The sequence below is a fragment of the Amblyomma mixtum genome, chromosome 1, assembly GCF_055824585.1.
Source record: "Amblyomma mixtum isolate Tamu chromosome 1, ASM5582458v1, whole genome shotgun sequence".
Lineage (NCBI taxonomy): Eukaryota > Metazoa > Arthropoda > Arachnida > Ixodida > Ixodidae > Amblyomma > Amblyomma mixtum.
This window is the reverse complement of record NC_143012.1, coordinates 66,372,487-66,389,809: the sequence shown is the minus strand read 5'-3', so window position 1 is coordinate 66,389,809 and position 17,323 is coordinate 66,372,487. Positions and strand designations below refer to the sequence as shown.

The following is a 17,323-nucleotide window of genomic DNA, read 5'->3' as shown; positions in this document are numbered from 1 at the left end:
CGTGCCTCGTTAATTATGGTACATTGGTCCTCCATCAAAACTGTCCATAACAAATTGGGAAGAAAAATAAAACAAACACACATTTATTCAGATATATACACTAAGATTACAGTATGCTTTTCTGCATAACAGCAAGCAGTGAATTCCAAATTATAATCTTGGAAACTTGAACATTTTCCTGGTCACAAAAATTGCACTGCAGTGCGAAATGCCTCCCAGGCCTTGAGAGACATGTCAGGATTAGCACTGGGTGTCCGATTCTGCGTTTGCTGTTGTATTCACAATGGCCCTGTAGATGACTTGTTGTTCACCACTTCCTGGGTCTACTGCATCAGCTGCAGGCATTCCTGAAGACTTGCAAGGAGGATGTCATTGATGCGCACATTCATTTGCCTGTGACCTTCCTGCGAGGAATGCGATTTCTTGGCTGATCTGTGACAACGATGGTGAGCCAATGTATAGGTGGGCTTTGTTGGCTTTGCGGAATCCTTCTAGGTTTGTGTGTGCATTTGCACCTTTTGTACTGGAGTCATAGATTCCCTGGTACATCTATTTGTTTGCATATGGTTCTCTGTTCATGATAGCACCATCTGCATGTTCCCTGACCAAATCCCAATTCTGATGTTGCTCCACAATGACAGACACTGCACTGCTGAGTTGAGCCGTTCCCCAGTCCAGCAGTATCGATGCTAGAGTGTGTGTCAAAGCTGAGGTCAAGCGTGGGACCTGTCTGACTCCCAAAGTTTAATTTCAGTTTCATCCCAAATTGGTTGGACTAAAATTGTTCCTGCTGCTTATACCTATAAATTTAGAGCTTCGAACTGCTGTTAAGCTGAGTTCTTCTGCGCTTAACCGCAGTCATATCTCAATACCAAACATTGCTTAATTTGCAACGCAGGTTGGCGCAACAAAGGTTGAGGAAGCTTCCATTCTTTTCTTACAATGTTTAAACGTTTATGAGATGGCCATTTGAACATTTATCTTCACATCCTGCAGCCTCAGGTGAAACTGTGGCATGAGGAGATGAAAGAAAAAATATACCCCAGTGTGCCCTTCTAAACACCTGCCCAATGACAGCAGAATCTAATATACAATGAATATTGTGCAGTGAAGATTTTTTCCCTTCCATGTATCTTTGAACATTTTTTTTCCAGAAGTGGTTGCCCCCGTCATCCAACAAAGTACTGCAGCTTGTGCTATGCACGAAAAAACCACTGACATTATTTCACTGTCTGATTTTCTTCAAGCTATGCGACAGCTAAGGTGCCCTGGAGACTATATCAGTGAAGCCTTCAGCAACATTGGCCAAAATGTAGTTAAGGTACTGTGCTTCTGCTAAGTGTGCATTGTTTGAGGACCTTACGCCAACATGGTGTGAACATGACATTCAAGAGCTGTCTTCACGATAGCTGTCTTGACAAGTTTACGGTGGAATGAATTGTACAGAAGCAGTCCTTTATTAAGGCACTGTCTCCTCATTGCTCATCAGAGCAACCAAACTGCCATATATATAGCCAAGAGAAAATTGGACAGTGATGCAATGTCAAAGTGGTTGTTTTCTGTGCCAGACGAGCTGCAATCGTTATGCCAGATGACTAGGCCAGCCATTTCTTGCATGAAAAGAATGTGAAAAAACAAACAAACATAATATCAGATTTGTTCAGTGCGCAGGATTCACTGTACATTGGATCCCGCTGTCTTAGGTACGGTTTCTTCAACGGCAGACTGGGGTACATTAAAATGACTTTTCATGAGCATTGCAAAAATGTCAAAGTCACAGAATGGTGGTTTCCTCAACTTTCGTTGCAGAGTATGCAGATGCCAACATACCTTTGACATATTGTCACGGGAAGAAGCATTTCTGATAAACCGAGAAATTGTCTGAGCAGAAATAATTCCTAGTCTGAAAAGAAAAAAATGCACGTCTACTCCATCCGACATTTTACTGCAAAAACCTGCAGTCATGATGATGCTTATGCATTCACAGTGCCAGCACTCTTTACTGCACAAGTCTGTGCAAGAGTGCGATTAGTAAATGGCAAGCAGCAGCAGCAGTGTGTCATCCTTTTCTCTGTCTTCATTGTCTGTGTACTTAACCAAAAATAAAAATTACTAGTACTGATGCTGCGAGACCAGACCCCTTCTCAACGAACAAGACATTTCCTACAATGTACTTCGCACCAAGGCACTGCGAGTTCTCTGTTCGAAACATAAGTTAAGGAACTGGACAACTCTTCTGCACAGTGCGGATGTTAAACGAGTGATGTATTCCTTCCAGTCCTCATAAACTGGCAGTCAAACCACACTCTCAGTCACATGCAGCGCCACACTGATTTAGATGTTAGCACACACACGAAAACAGCGCGAACTTCACGAAGGACGCAGAAAGGGGAGACGAGACACATGTTAGTTTCCTGTACACTAACATAAGAAGCGTTCCATCTGAAAATAAGGCTCTTTCTTCACTAATTGATTCATGCAGTTTGTCTATCATCGCACTTACCGAGACCTGGTTAAATGACATGGTTCCTGACAATTGCATTTTCCTCTGCGACTCCGAATTTAACATACTTCATTGTGACCGCGTAAGCCATAGGGGTGTACTTCTTGCCATTACAAAAAGAAGTCACTGCTGTGCTTATTGAGGTCATGTCATGCCTCGAGCCAGTGTGGGTTCGTGTGAAATGTGACTCTACGGATGTCATTATTGGTGTTTACTACCCTTCTGACATGAACATTTAATCTTATGTGAATTCTGTAAAATGTTAAGGGAAGTTACTGTTCAATTTCCTAATTCAGGCTTACTATTGATAGGTGATTTTAACTTTCCAGCAATTAGTTGGTCCTCACTAACAGCTCCAGCTAATGATCCTGAAGCTCAGACTTTCCTCCAGTCTTGCCTTGTTTTTTTATTGCAACAACATATTTCTGAACCCACGCGTCGTTCTACCACAGTTCTTGATCTTATCCTAACCAGTAAACCTTTGTTCCAATATTACGCTTTTAGAAGGCCTTACTAATTGTTCCATAATCACGGGAAATCTCAATTTCGAGCCCCACAAAAAAGCAACTCGCAACAAACAAATCAAGTGCTACAACCGAGCAAACTTCGCCGAAATAAATGCTGAGTTGACAGTTTTTTCTGAGCACTTTCTTCTCAATTTTTGAACACGTTCAGTGGAGGTCAACTGGAACCTGTTCAGTAATAAACATGCTGCTCTCATTGACAGATTCATGCACTAACACTGCACCTTAGTTTAATCGGCACCTAATTCGCCTAAACAAAAACAAAGAAAGCCTTTACAGACAGGCTGACAAAAACAGGCACTGAAACGCTACAAAGCATGTGATAAGAATTATCAGTTCATGACTAATTTGCTCACTAAAATGGTGTCATTGCATGGCGTCAATTTTGAGAAGGAAGCATTCGAGTATTTTTTATTTACTTACACATACTGCAGTCTCTTCTGTTAGAGGCATAACAGGGATGGGTTACACAGCATTTGATTACAGCGATGTCAAAGAAATGGTATGGCAGTTCTCTTTGAAACTGATTATTCGGCAATGCACACAGAGAACCATCCAAGTTATTCCATAATTTAACATTCAGTGGACCATGATATGCCAGCGTGAGCCATTTTTGCAAGCCACCCAAGAGAAACACATTAGGTAAAAAATGGTGAGGCATAGTAGTGATATCATTGTTAAACAGTGCGGAAAGAGGGGACACATGAAAGGAAGACAAGCAACACAACTGCTTAAGAAAATGGATCATTACCTACTCGCCCAAACAGAATTAGTGCTGCTATGTTCACTTTGTTTCAAGAACTGGTGAGCGGTTTCGGCAGCTTTGCCTTGTACCATGCTTTTTAGTTTTCATTTACACACTGCAGTACATTTTTAACATTCACACTGCTCTGATGTAATAACCACCAGCCCTTCTGACATGTATGATCTTGACAAAACCCAACGGAATTTGGGTGTGCAGAAAAACCCATATACATGCGCCATAACCCATAGCAACATTTGCAAGGCAATCATGAGAGAACATGCACGCTCCATTCACTGGCGTAATGCCAGGAGACTGGTACACAAGGCACAGCAATGAAGTTTTTCCTATACAGCCACATTCCGCAAACTTTTGAGGCTGACAAAACAGAAGATAGCAGTGCAGCACAAGGTCATGACTGTGACTCAAGATTTCTGGATGATAAAATAAAAGTAAATGATAAAATAAAAGTGACCATAAGGTACCTCAACCGCTGTTTTCTCATAAATTAGTACAGTACCAAAGAAGGCCGTGTAGGCAGCTGCGCAGCACGGAGAGCTCACCTGAACTGGTTCCAACGTGTCATACTTGAACACTGCAGCATGACTTTTTGTTTACGCTTAAAAATGCACTTAGTGTTACAACTGCACAATAAACTGAAGCTGGAACGTACACGACCGCAACAAAAACACGAACAGCACGAACAGCACCAATCCAGCCACAGATATAAACAACCCGCGGCACGCAGAGAATGATGCTGATGTCGATAGGCAGGCCGTCCCAGGCAGATGGCGCTGCTGCGCCACCTACGAAATGCAATTTTTTTTTGCAACTGATGCGAAATGCGCTGGAAGCATGGCTCAAAATTCGTAAGAGACGACACCACAATAGCACTATAAAAATAATGAGAGCTGACAGCAAAAATAACGAAAGAATAGATTTTACACAAAACTGCCAACCATGAAATCAAAACCGAAACTCGGCAAGCGACTTTGGTTTTTTTTTTTTTTTTTGCCATTGAAACGCTGTTATTCCTGAAAGCGGCACAATTATTTTTTCTGTATGAGTCGCGTCTGCGTCACGGCAGCGGCAATTCTGCCAGGCATGAGTAATATTTCAAGCAGAACTTTAGAAGCTGTATATGTATATCGGAGGTCTAGAGATGCTCTCTTACTGGTTGGTGACATTTGTCGTCATCTTGCCGCGCCTCAACAGAGCTTATCAACATTATGTTAGATTTTAATTTCTTTCAGGTGATTAACCAACCCACTCGCGGTTCAAACATTTTAGATTTAGCTTTCTGCAATGCGCCCGAAACGATTAACGAAGTGTTACTCCTTGACGGTTTTAGTGACCATAAGCTCATTCATCTACGACTTAATGTCCCATTAGCGTTTCAAGGTCTTACATCCAGGAAAATTCACGATTACAGTAGAGCTAATTATAGAGATATGAATATTGCACTTAATGATTTTTTTATTCAAACGTTCTTGCCCTCATTTGCAGACAGGTCCGTCGATCAGAACTGGGTACTTTATAAGATCATGAAGATCATGATGTCCAATCTAGTTTACAAATATGTTCCCTTGGTTTCAATTTCAAACAACAAATCTAATCCATGGTTCAATAGATCTCTCCGCCGTCATCGAAACAAAAAAAAGCGTTTGTACAGAAAAGCTCGGTTGGTATATCTACATCGGATGCTTGGAAAAAATACGATTGTCTGAAATCTCACTGTTCGGCCCTCCGGGCATCAAAGAAAAAATATTTTTCTCATGACCTACCCGCCCTCCTAAAATCTAATCCCAAAAAGCTCTGGCGTGTGATATCTCCCGACAGTACTAGCAACCAATTTTCATTGTACAGCGACGATCACGTGCAGCTTTCGGAGAGTGAATGTCCCCAAGCATTTAACAGATATTTTGCGTCAGTGTTCACTCGGGAAGATCATTCCAACATACCCATTGTTCCTGATCGTGATTACGAATATATGGCCCCTATTACCATTACCGCTGAAGGTATCGCTCGTCTCATTGCAAATCTTAAGGTTTCCTCATCAGCTGGTGTTGACAACATAAATTCTAAAATATTGAAAAACACTGTATCAATCTCCAGTGAAATTCTATGCCTCATCTATCAGCAATCATTATCATCTGGTTTGCTTCCTACAGATTGGAAAATTGCTAAGATCATTCCAGTGTTCAAAAGTGGAAACAGAAATTCACCAGAAAACTACCACCCCATTTCGCTAACCTGCATTTGCTGTGAATTACTCGAGCATGTTGTCGCTTCCCATATTTACTGCCATCTGGAACTTAATTCTTTCTTTTTCCTAATCAGCACGGCTTCTGGAAAGGTTTTTCTTGTGACACCCAACTGCTAGAATTTACAACTGACTTGGATTTCAACATGGATGCTAACCTTCAAAGTGACTATCTTTTTAGATTTTGCTAAAGCCTTCGACCGTGTTGCACATTCCCGCTTGTTCTCAAAATTGTCTGCTCTGTGCCTAGATTCTTTAACCCTGTCATGGCTACGTAACTTTCTTTCATTTCGCCAGCAGTTCACTACAGTAAACAATTTCACCTCCCCACTAAGTGATGTAGAGTCTGGCGTACCCCTTATTGTTTCTAATATACATTAACGACTTGGCCACAGACATATCTTCTTCTATACGACTCTTTGCTGACGACTGCATCATTTACCGGCCCATTAATTCTATGGATGATCACCTTGCTCTCCAAACTGACCTGAACTTAATTTCAAATTGGTGTAGTAAATGGCAAATGATGCTCAACTCATCTAAATGCAAGGTTATCTCTTTCACCCGCAAGCATACTAATTCTAATTTCTCGTATTCCATTGAAGGTACTGTAGTGTCTCGGGCATCATCTTATAAGTATTTAGGTATTCACCTCACGGATAATCTTTCATGGGCCACGCACATTCAATCCATCTGTGCCAAAGCTTCAAGATCACTTGGGTACCTGCGGCGGAACTTGCGAAACACCCCTAATAACGTGAGAAAAGTCGCTTACTTAACAATCGTGCGTCCTCAACTAGAATTTTCTTCACCTACGTGGTCTCCTTATCAAAATTACCTAATCAACATGCTTGAACCCGTACAAAATAGAGCCGCTCGTTTCATCACACAAAAGTACCACCCCCGTCCAGCATCACTAAGATCAAACTTGATATCTCCCTCGAACCATTACATATTCGCCTTTCCATCGCTCTTTTATGCTTACTTCATAAATATCGTCACAGCACCAGGCCATCTCCCTTGCCCCTCGAAGAGCCTTCACGCATTTCACACCGCCTACATAATCAGTACAGCATTAAACGCATTTACGGAAGAACCCTAGCCTTCAATTCATCTGCACTTCCACGTGCCATTATTCTTTGGAATGATCTTCCCAACTGTATCGCATCTATCGGCAACCACCAATCATTTCAAGACCAGGTGCACAAACATTTTCTTTAACGACATTGTGTCTTGTTTCAAGTTGTTCTGTGTCCTTGGTTCCCTTTTCTTCTCGTTGGTATAGTATTAAGTTTTGGTTTCTTGTGCAATTTCAACCATTAGAATATTTTTTATGGCTACTGCTTTTTCTTTCGATGCGGTGATGTATGTCTTGTAGTTACGTTTTGCCCTGTATATTTATAATTGTGTTTACTTTTTGCCTTGTATCGTGCGTTGTTTTTAACTCATTGTTCCTATTTGCTTAATCTATTGTTTTTGCCCCCCTTACTCAATGCCCTTCTGGGCCCTGTAAGGTATTTTGAATAAATAAATAAATAAATAAACAGGATTGATTTCGGTTCCTCAGCGTGCACTGCATTGGACAGTACACGGGCCTCTAGCATTAACGCCTCCATCGAAATACGACAGCTGCCTGGGTCGAACCTGCGTCTTTCGGGTCAGAAGCCGAACACAATAACCACAGCAGCGGCTGAACGGAGGTGCTAGCATTCATGGAGGTTCACGGAATATGTGGCGAAGCTATTAATTTTTCAGTCTCAATCCCTTTTCTCAAGGCGTCGTATTGCGATTCACAAGGACGGGTAAAGAATGCAGGCCAAGATAAGCCGCGTGTACAAGAATGCAGCAGTGCTGCACCGTATATTTTGCGGACGCGACACGCCGCTGTTCACATATGTACTATCGGGGACAAAAGTTTGCTGGACGAGAGTTCTTGGAAAAACGTCCATTGTAGCTCCACCTCGCTAGTCAGTCGCCTTTTGCCGCTCCTTGCGAAAAGTGACGCCCCCACTTTCTGGATTCTCGCTGTGCACCGCAAGCGCGCAGGCTACTGCGCCATTAGCGACGTGCACAGCTCGCGTCGTTATTCAGGAGTTCCTCTACATGATTGAATTCATCATTCTGCCAAACTGTTCTCATGAAATCATTTTGGGTTTGGACTTCCTATCGCGCCAAAACGCAGTCATCGATGGTGCTCGGGCTGAACTCGAGTTCTTTTTGCTATCAGCGGTTCTTCGTCGCCCGATGCCCCTTCTGCTGCTCCTGCCAAAGCCGTCACTGCTGAAGACACTCAACTGCCTCCCTGTTCTTCTGTTCTTGTGCCCATCGCTTCTGACTTTGTTCGCGACGGCAACATACTTTTTACACCATCGCCTCTTTCTGTGCCACAAGTACATGCCCATACCTTACGCCGTCCTCACCCTGTCAGCTGGCCTTAGCGCATTGTTCATGACCAGTCTGTTTACATATGCTTCCGTTGTGTGTCGCGGTGAGTGCCTTGGTACCGTCCAGATCATTGATTTCATTCTCTATTGCGATGAGACTGACGCTTCGCTGTCCCTCGACGTAGATGCCCTCCACACTTCGCTCGACACTTCACCTCCAGACGTTTTCCTTCCCTCGATCAACACCTCTCTCCCTGCACCTCAACGCACTCAACTTCTCGCACTGCTTCATCACTTTCGTTTCTCCTTCAATTTACACCAACCTACTTTGACCTGCACGTTGACTGTCGCCCACCACATCGACACCAGTGACCATGCCCCTCTGCGTCAGCACCCATATTGTGTCTCCGCCAGTGAGCGCTAAGTTATTCAACAACAAGTTGACACCATGCTTCAGAGCGGCGTGATTCAGGCCTCACACAGTCCCTGGGCCTCACCCGTGGTACTCGAGAAGAAGAAAGATGGCTCTATTCGCTTCTGCATTGATTACCGCCACCTGAATCACGCAAAAGGATGTTTACCCTCTTCCCCGCATTGATGATGCTCTGGACTGCTTTCAAGGAGCGGAACTTTTCTCTTCTCTCGATATATGCTCTGGCTACTGGCAGGTCACCATGGCAGCCAACGATCGCCCTAAAACCGCATTTGTGACCCCTGATGGCCTGTATGAATTTAATGTCATGCCTTTTGGCCTCTGTAATGCTCCAGCTATTTTTGAGCGCATGATGGACACCATTCTGTGCGGCCTGAAGTGGAAGTTGTGCCTCCGTTATCTCGACGACATCGTGATCTTTTCGCCTGACTTTGCGACTCATCAGTCCTGGCTGAAGCACGTCTTAACCTGCCTTACGGATGCCGGCCTTCAGCTGAACTTAAAGAAGTGTCGATTTGCTGCTCGTGAACTGAAAATTTTAGGCCACGCTGTGTGTCAAAAGGGGGCGTCTGCCCCGACCCCGCCAAACTTCATGCTGTGACTGCATTTCCAAAACCTACTTGCATTAAGGAACTGCGCAGCTTCCTAGGCCTCTGTTCCTATTTTAGTCGCAACTTTGTGGCCATTGTTGCCCCTTTAACTCAGCTTCTCGGCAGCAACGTGGATTTTTTCGAGTTGGTCGCCTTCCTGTGACAACGCCTACAACACCTTGCGAAGTCTCCTCATGGCACCACCCATCTTGCATCACTTCGACCCGCAAAGCTCCAACCACACACGGACGCCAGTGGCATTGGCCTCAGGGCTGTGCTCACCCAACGCAAGTCTGGCTTCGAACAATGTGTCATTGCTTACGCCAGTCGCACCATCATGAAAGCCGGATCCAGCTACTCCGTGACAGAAAAAGAGTGCTTGGCCATTGCCTGGGCCCTTGGCAAGTTTAGACTTTATCTCTATGGGCGTCATTTTCACGTGATCACCAACCACCATGCCCTATGTTGGCTTTCTTCGCTCCGGCGGCCTTGCTCGATGGGCTTTCCGTCTACAAGAATAAAACATACGTGTCGTTTATTGGTCGGGCCGCAAGCACCAGGACACTGATGCCCTGTCCCGCTCCCGGCCGAGCTTGCCAGCCTCTCCGCCCTCCACTCCGCTGTGCCTTCACTCACCACCTGCGTCATGCCTCGTGAGCAGCGTAAAGATCAATGGATTGCCTCTCTTCTTGACTTTCTCTCGGCCCCATCTATGGCTCCAGCATCCCGCGCGTGAAAAAAATTGTAAATTGTACGGTTTAACATCCCAAAAGAACCCGCTGGCTACAAGGGTCATCTTAGTGGAGGGCTCCGGATTAATTTAAAGCATCTAAAGAAGACTGAAGAGACATACACTTAATGCAATGTGACCATGCTGCCTCAAAAACTTTTGCATAGGCTGTCAGAAGCAAAAGGCCAAGGGCTATCCCCAACTATTTCCTGCACAGTGTCTCATGGTGTCAGAAGCTTCACACCATTCAGATAAAGAGAGCTAATTGATCGACAACTCAGAGCGAGACTAACACCGTTCTTGCTTCGGGTTGCTTATCAATTCGGCCTCACCATGGCATCTGCTAGGCACCCTGGTTAGCTTAAATGTAGAGTGACTGCCCAGGCAGGCAGTGGTCCCTGGCTCTATCGCCAGACTAAGACGGATTTCCCTTCAGCTGCAAAGGTTCTGAGAAAGCTGTTTAGCTTTGCTCTACAACCGTATAATTGCGATCAAGTACAAACTCATGAGTAATTACTGCCTAATTGAAATGTACTTCACCTTGGGTGTTTCCCTTAATGGACTACATTTTGAATGTGCACTCCAAGGGCATCTCCCATTCCCCAACATTCTCCTTGCCCCAAAACAGATAGCGATCTGAAACTCAAAACAATACAAGAGGCTCCATGCTGACACTGTCAACAGGAATTTTCTATTCAGTCTTTGAGAATATATGCATCCTGTTGTAACGATACTTTTGAAACAGCATTGTGTACACAGACTTAGGACACAAATCAATCACACTCTCACTTTACAGTTCTTCCATTCAGTGACTCTCACGATGAATGTTCATGTTTACTGTTTGGTTATGGGAGGGTTTCTGCTGTAGTGCTGGCTGCATTACCTACCCCTTTCCAATTTCCTATTTTTCTTTTGCCAAGGCTGTGGAGTCTGACTGCACCTGTTTCAATTAATAGGTACATTTAGCAGGCTAGTAGCTGCAGTCCACAGAGTGTTCGAAGTTACTGTCATTGCAATGGAATAAAATGTAGCAGAGCTTTAAGATACCTGGATTCTTATGCTGCAAACCTGTTGGACCTAACATGTGCCTTCCAGCAGTTTCTCGGGGTCATCTTTCTGCATTTATGGAGTACATTGAAACTTAGGATTAGAGATAATGTTAGATAATGCTTTGTGCAACATGCATGGAAGCAACTTCACATTTTTTTGCTGTGACTGCAATCCTAGCAGGATGACCTAGAGGATTAACTAACACATGCTGACATTTGAGTTCAGGTTCCCTCTTGGGCTTTCTAGAAAGTATATGCTTGCTGCACCAATCAAACATAATCTGATCTTGGGCCTCAAGATCACCTTGTAAGCATTCCCATCGAGCAACTCTGTCAGAACAGCCATTGGTAAAGAAGCCCAGTCAGTGTTTTTGTCCCTTGTGTGTTAAAACGCTTCAGTAAGTTTCCTCTTTGAGACAGTTCTGTGCATTTGTGAAAGCCAGGCTTGATTCTGCATTTTTAACTAAAACATACATATACATACATACATACATCTTTATTAACTCTCACAAGGTTACATTAGTAACAGAGGGGAGAAGACGCAAGGCAAAAAGCTGCGTTGGTGCAGCTTGAGGGCCACCCTGCGCCCTCTGCCGGCGGTATCGCCTGGCAGCTAATCACAACAGCAGTGGAAGAGCGCACTCACAAGCACAAAAGAAAATACAGCCACAAAATATATACATTAACATTTGCATGATGTTATGCCTCTATTATCACTCGACATTATTTGACAAAAGAAACTGCTCAAAATATTTATGTACAGGAAACGCATTTATAATCAACCGAGATACAAATCAAGTAGAAAGAAGATACACAAAGCTATATGTATATGTTCTAATCATGACGTCAAAAATTATGCACATTGAAACAAAGGAATAAGTGTTATTAATTTATGCCGTGAAGTCTTTTCAAGTATGATGTTGTTCTTGTGCACAATAATGAGGTAATGTGGTAGACTGTATGTCGGTGACTGCTTACCGTATGTAGTGCGGCAGAAAGGTACGGACCATAACATTTTGTTCCGTGTGTTATAAGATGGAATCGAACAAATGAGGTTGAAACTTGATAAGAGGAAATCATTCTTAGTTGAAACAGCATTTTTATACATAGAGATTAACTTGAATGGGAATAACTCAGAGATTTTCATTATACTGAACCTTACAAAGTAGGAACCCGTATGAGTACACCACAGCACATTAGCTATTAATCTAATTGCTCGTTTTTGCGCCATTAGAATTTTCATTTGCTTTTGCTTGGTTGTTGTCGCCCAGACCATGAGACAATAAGTTATATGTGGCAATATTAATGCATTGTAAATTAATACTTTAACTCTAGGTAGAGTTACTGTATATGCTACCAAAGGTAGCTACCTTTGGTAGCATATACAGTAACTCTAACTCTAGGCGGAAGTGTATGCCTCTGGCGGCATAGGATGCCATTAATCTTGTTTATTTTAGCGCAGATATTCTCAGTATGTTTATCCCAAATAAGTGATGCGGTCCAAACAACACCAAGACATTTCACAGCTGGCACGACATCAATTTTTTTGTTTGCTAACCAAAGGTCAAAATTTGCACGCACCATTCTGTTTTTAGCTCAGAACGCATTGGTCTTCGTGATGTTTACCCTTAGGTAGTTCTTAAAGGACCATTGACGCAGGAATTCTAAGAACTTATTGACGTGTTCTAGCAGGTCTGACTCTGTGTTACCTGAGGAAAGCATTTTGAGGTCGTCTGCATACGCTATTATGTTGAGAGGAAGGGGAGCAGAAAATATATCATTAATGTAAATATTAAATAATAGGGGGCCCAGAATGCTGCCTTGTGGTACACCAGAGAGGATAGCTTGCAAGGTTGATTTGTTTACGATATTTCAGATATGATTCAATTAAAGATAAGCTGTTACCTCTAATTCCATAGTTATTGAGTTTATGCACCAGTAAAGCATGATTAAGCAGGTCAAATGCTTTGGAAAAATCAACAAATATTCCTAGTACAAGGAGCTTTTCCTCAAACGCATTTTTTATTATTTCTTTTTGCTTAATTAGTGCCGTTTCCGTGGGCCTTTGTTTTCTGAAATCAAACTGACTGTCTGATAGAACTGAATGTTTGGCTAGAAAAGTATTGATTCTCACATAAATAATCTTTTCCAGACCTTTGGATAATATCGGAAGAATGGAAATAGGCCTGTAGTTAGCCAAATCTGAGGTAGCACCACCTTTGTGAATGACAGCCACTTTTGCTACCTGCATTTCTTTTGGAAACACGCCAGATTCTATAGCTAGATTACAGATATGCATTAGTATTGGAGCTAGTATGTCAACTACAAATTTGAAGGGTTTGATCTGAAAGCCATCTTTATCTTCAGCTCTGCTATTTCTTAGATTTCTAAACACTGTCACTGTTTCACCTTCATCAGTGGGATACATGAACAGGGATTCAGGAATGCATGGTGTATTATACGCGTAACCCACAGGTGTGTCAGAGGGACAGCATAATGTTTTGGTTATGTTAACAAAGTAATTATTACATTCATTACACAGTTCCTCCCCACCTCTTGGTGTACCATCTTTCACTATTGTCGTAATAGTTGTTTTTGAGGTTTGTTTTTGAGCTGGTTTCGGTATTTCTTACACTTCTCCCCACCTCTTGGTGTACCATCTTTCACTATTGTCATAATAGTTGTTTTTGAGGTTTGTTTTTGAGCTGGTTTCGGTATTTCTTACACTTCTCAAGCTTGGAAGGCTGCCGTGATTTCATGAATTGCGCAAACATTTTCTCTTTGGTCCTTATTTTGCGCAGCAGTTCTTGCGTAACCCACGGCTTCTTTGGATTGCGTTTGCGCGGATGGACTAGTGGAAAACATTTATCATAGACAGTTTTAACTTTGAACAAAAAAGCATTATATGCGTCATTCACGTCTTTTAAAGACAGCACATCGTCCCAACTAGTTTCATACAACATGGAACGAAAACGGACAAGTGTGCTGCATGCAGAGCTGCTACAACTAACATACCCAAATTTTCTTTTTTTTCCCCGCACCATTACCGAGTGGAATCAGCTACCACCATCGCCATATATAGTTGACACTGATGCCTCAGAACAGGCTTGAATTGAATTGAATTGAATTGCTTTTGTTTCATGACTTGACTTGTACAAATTTGTTTTGTGCTTATTGTGCCCCTCCTGCCAGGGCCCTTCACTGGAACTGCAGTATGCTCTAAATAAATAAATAAATAAATTGCAGAGAAAGTGTTTCAAATATGCAATGCTTCTGTCCTGGCAAGAGTTTATTCTCTAGGCAAGCTTGAGATAAACTACGGTTCAGTGCTGACTTAGGAGCCCTTATGCAAAGTTAGCAGTAAGTGTACCAAAAGTACAAGGCATTTAATTCCCCGGAGTAGTTGGAATACGTGAGAGATATTGGTGAGGACAACAGCCCTATACCTGGCTTGAAAAATGATGATATTTCGTTTTTATTCATTATTCATTTTGTTCATTTATGTTTTATTAATTTGTGTCTGGAACTCACTACTAACAATCATCAAATCATCGAGTACAGAAGCATCATTCCATAAAAACTTGAAAAAGTGTGTATTTCTAAAAACCTTCATTTGCCATGCGAATGAACCCTGTGTTTATTGTGTACGGCTTTTATTGCTTGAGTGCTTTTATATAGTATTGTGTTCTCTTTTTGCGGTGCTCCTTAATACGTTTGTCAAATTGAGCATGCTTAATAAAATGTTTTGTTATGATTGTTTATTCCCACTGCACCTTTTTCCGGTATGCAGTTGCTATCTACCATATTTTATCATGCGTCATATACGAGGTGCCCCAGCTAAAAGTATCCAAGCTTTTAAAAAACACAGAATGTCCTAGCTGCGTGAGACCAACTGAGGGTAGTTCAGAGTCATGTGACCTAGTCATACCTCGGCACCATGGGGGGTGTCTCAATAACATTCGCACTCACAGCCACTCACCCTCACATCCACTCACTCGTACTCACACTCATGTGCACTGACACTCGTAACCAATCACTCGCATTCACACTCATGTCAACTCACACTCGTAACCACTCGCATTCTCAACCACTCACTCACACTCGTACTCATGTCTACTCACGCTCTTAACCACTCGCACTCACGACTTACTCTCACACTCATGACCACTTGCATTCACAACGATCACTCACTAGCAATCACAACTTCTCACTCACACTCACGTCCACTCATTCGCACTCACACCCATCACCACCCACACTCACTCGCACTCGCATCCACTCACACGCACGACCACTCACTCACATGTGAGCTGATATGAGTGCACTCAAGAGTGAGTGTGCCGACCTATGGACCTAGTCTGCAGTTTTTTTTTCGTGCTTCAAAGTTAATTAATTAGTTCAGCATAATTAGCTAACTTTTTCATTATTGAATTGAGGAACAAAGTGTCAATGTAGAAGTTGTAAATTGTCTAAAAAAATCGCTAGCAGCGCTGTTTCCATCAAGGTACGATTTACACCAAAAGAGTCATTATGCATTGGAGAAAAGGAGCAAGCACATATGCCAAGCATGGAAAGCTGGTCTCTAGATGAGAGAAGCTTGCACTTTCAGATCATCTATGCTTAGGAACTACCAACAAAATCACAGATTGCAGAAAATATGTGGCTGCCACATCCATCTCAGATTACACACAGAGCAGTGGGTGCAATATTACTAACGCCTACTGTTTGCACTCGGAACCGTTTAACACTAGTACTTTGTGTGGACGTATCATCATTCCTGTGTCAATAGACAACAGGTATATGCCATCATGAAACTGTTTGCAACAATGTCTAAAGGAAATGATCTTACAGCCCAATGCACTGTTCTAGGTTACCTGACTCCAGCTCCCTTATTTCAGTTTTGCGACAACGTCATCCGTAACTGCAGCTTTCATGAGAGGTGTGAGATAGATATGAGTTTGACGATTCAGCAATTTCAAAAAATTGTGCCACAACCTAAGACGAAGAATGGGCACAATGAGTACGGGCTGTCAAGACAATTTTTGCAGTAAACCACGAAAATATACGCTCAAAACCTACATCATACAAACACCACTCCGCCGTGGACTTTACACGAAACCCGCTAAGAGAAAAGACTCAAAAAAGCGACAGTTACACAGTCAAATCACCGACAATCAAAACAAGTGCCACCAATGCTGGCTTGAAAGGCCAGGCAGGAATCTCACTCTACCGCTGAACCACTCACCGATAATTTTCGCACATATGCAGGCCAGGCAAACGTTGCTACAATACACTTGGGCCAGGAAAGACGCGGCGCTGCATTTCTGCATTCACTAGAGAGCCTACGTGTAAAAAGACGGTGGCGCGCAACATGTAGGCTCCCTAGCATTCACCCAGCGGGGCGTCTGTTTGGGCGTCATGGCAACAGCAGACAACACCTTGGCAACGTTGCATTTGTCGGGAACGGGCGTGAGCAACACTGAACTTGGCTGCAGCGTCTGTTTTGGCAACATTGCACTTGTCGGGAACGGGCGTGGCCAACATTGGGCTTGTCTGTAGCGGCTAGCAAACGGAAACACGCGACCGCGAGGGGCAGAGCTACCGCGTAATTTTAAACGGCGATTACGTCGCTCCTAAGTTATGAATCTGCAAAAAAATTTCACCCGCATGATTTATAAAGTTCCCACATCCACACGTGAGCATTTTAATTAATTCTAAAAACTCTTCAGCTTCCCTTTAAGGCTGGGAATAGCCGCGAGAATCGCACCACAGTATCACCGTGAAAGGTAGTAGCATAGCCGAGCGGTAATCGGTTTCACTCTTCCCGCCCTCTCTCATGTAATAATGATGTAAAGAGACCACATTTAAAAAATTCATTTGTTTACTTATTTATTTTCTTATTTATATCTCACACTAGTTTGCGATAGCTTTTATTGGAATGTTAACGAAATCATCATTGCCTTCCAGACAGCAGAAGGTTAAACCTCAGTTAACAAAAAGTTATGTCGCTAACTGCATATAATTTTACTTCTTGGCCAACAGTCTCTTGACCACACTATCTCAGTGTAATAGTTTTCGTGATTAAAGCAAAAAAAAATGAGTATG

At 42.8% G+C, this 17,323-nt stretch overlaps 1 long non-coding RNA gene across 3 annotated transcripts; it reads right to left on the bottom strand.

The window, feature by feature from the left end:
• Nucleotides 1-54: 54 nt before the first annotated feature.
• LOC149366575 (uncharacterized) lies at nucleotides 55-16,563 on the bottom strand. Of its 3 annotated transcripts, XR_016283958.1 has the most exons (4): nucleotides 16,464-16,561; nucleotides 4,333-4,575; nucleotides 1,831-1,903; nucleotides 55-404 (listed from the first exon to the last, which is right to left on the bottom strand). It is a non-coding gene; the product is annotated as an uncharacterized LOC149366575 (long non-coding RNA). The 3 variants fall into 3 exon arrangements; XR_016283957.1 differs by lacking the exon at nucleotides 4,333-4,575 and having other exon boundaries at nucleotides 16,464-16,563; XR_016283956.1 differs by lacking the exon at nucleotides 1,831-1,903.
• Nucleotides 16,564-17,323: the final 760 nt, after the last annotated feature.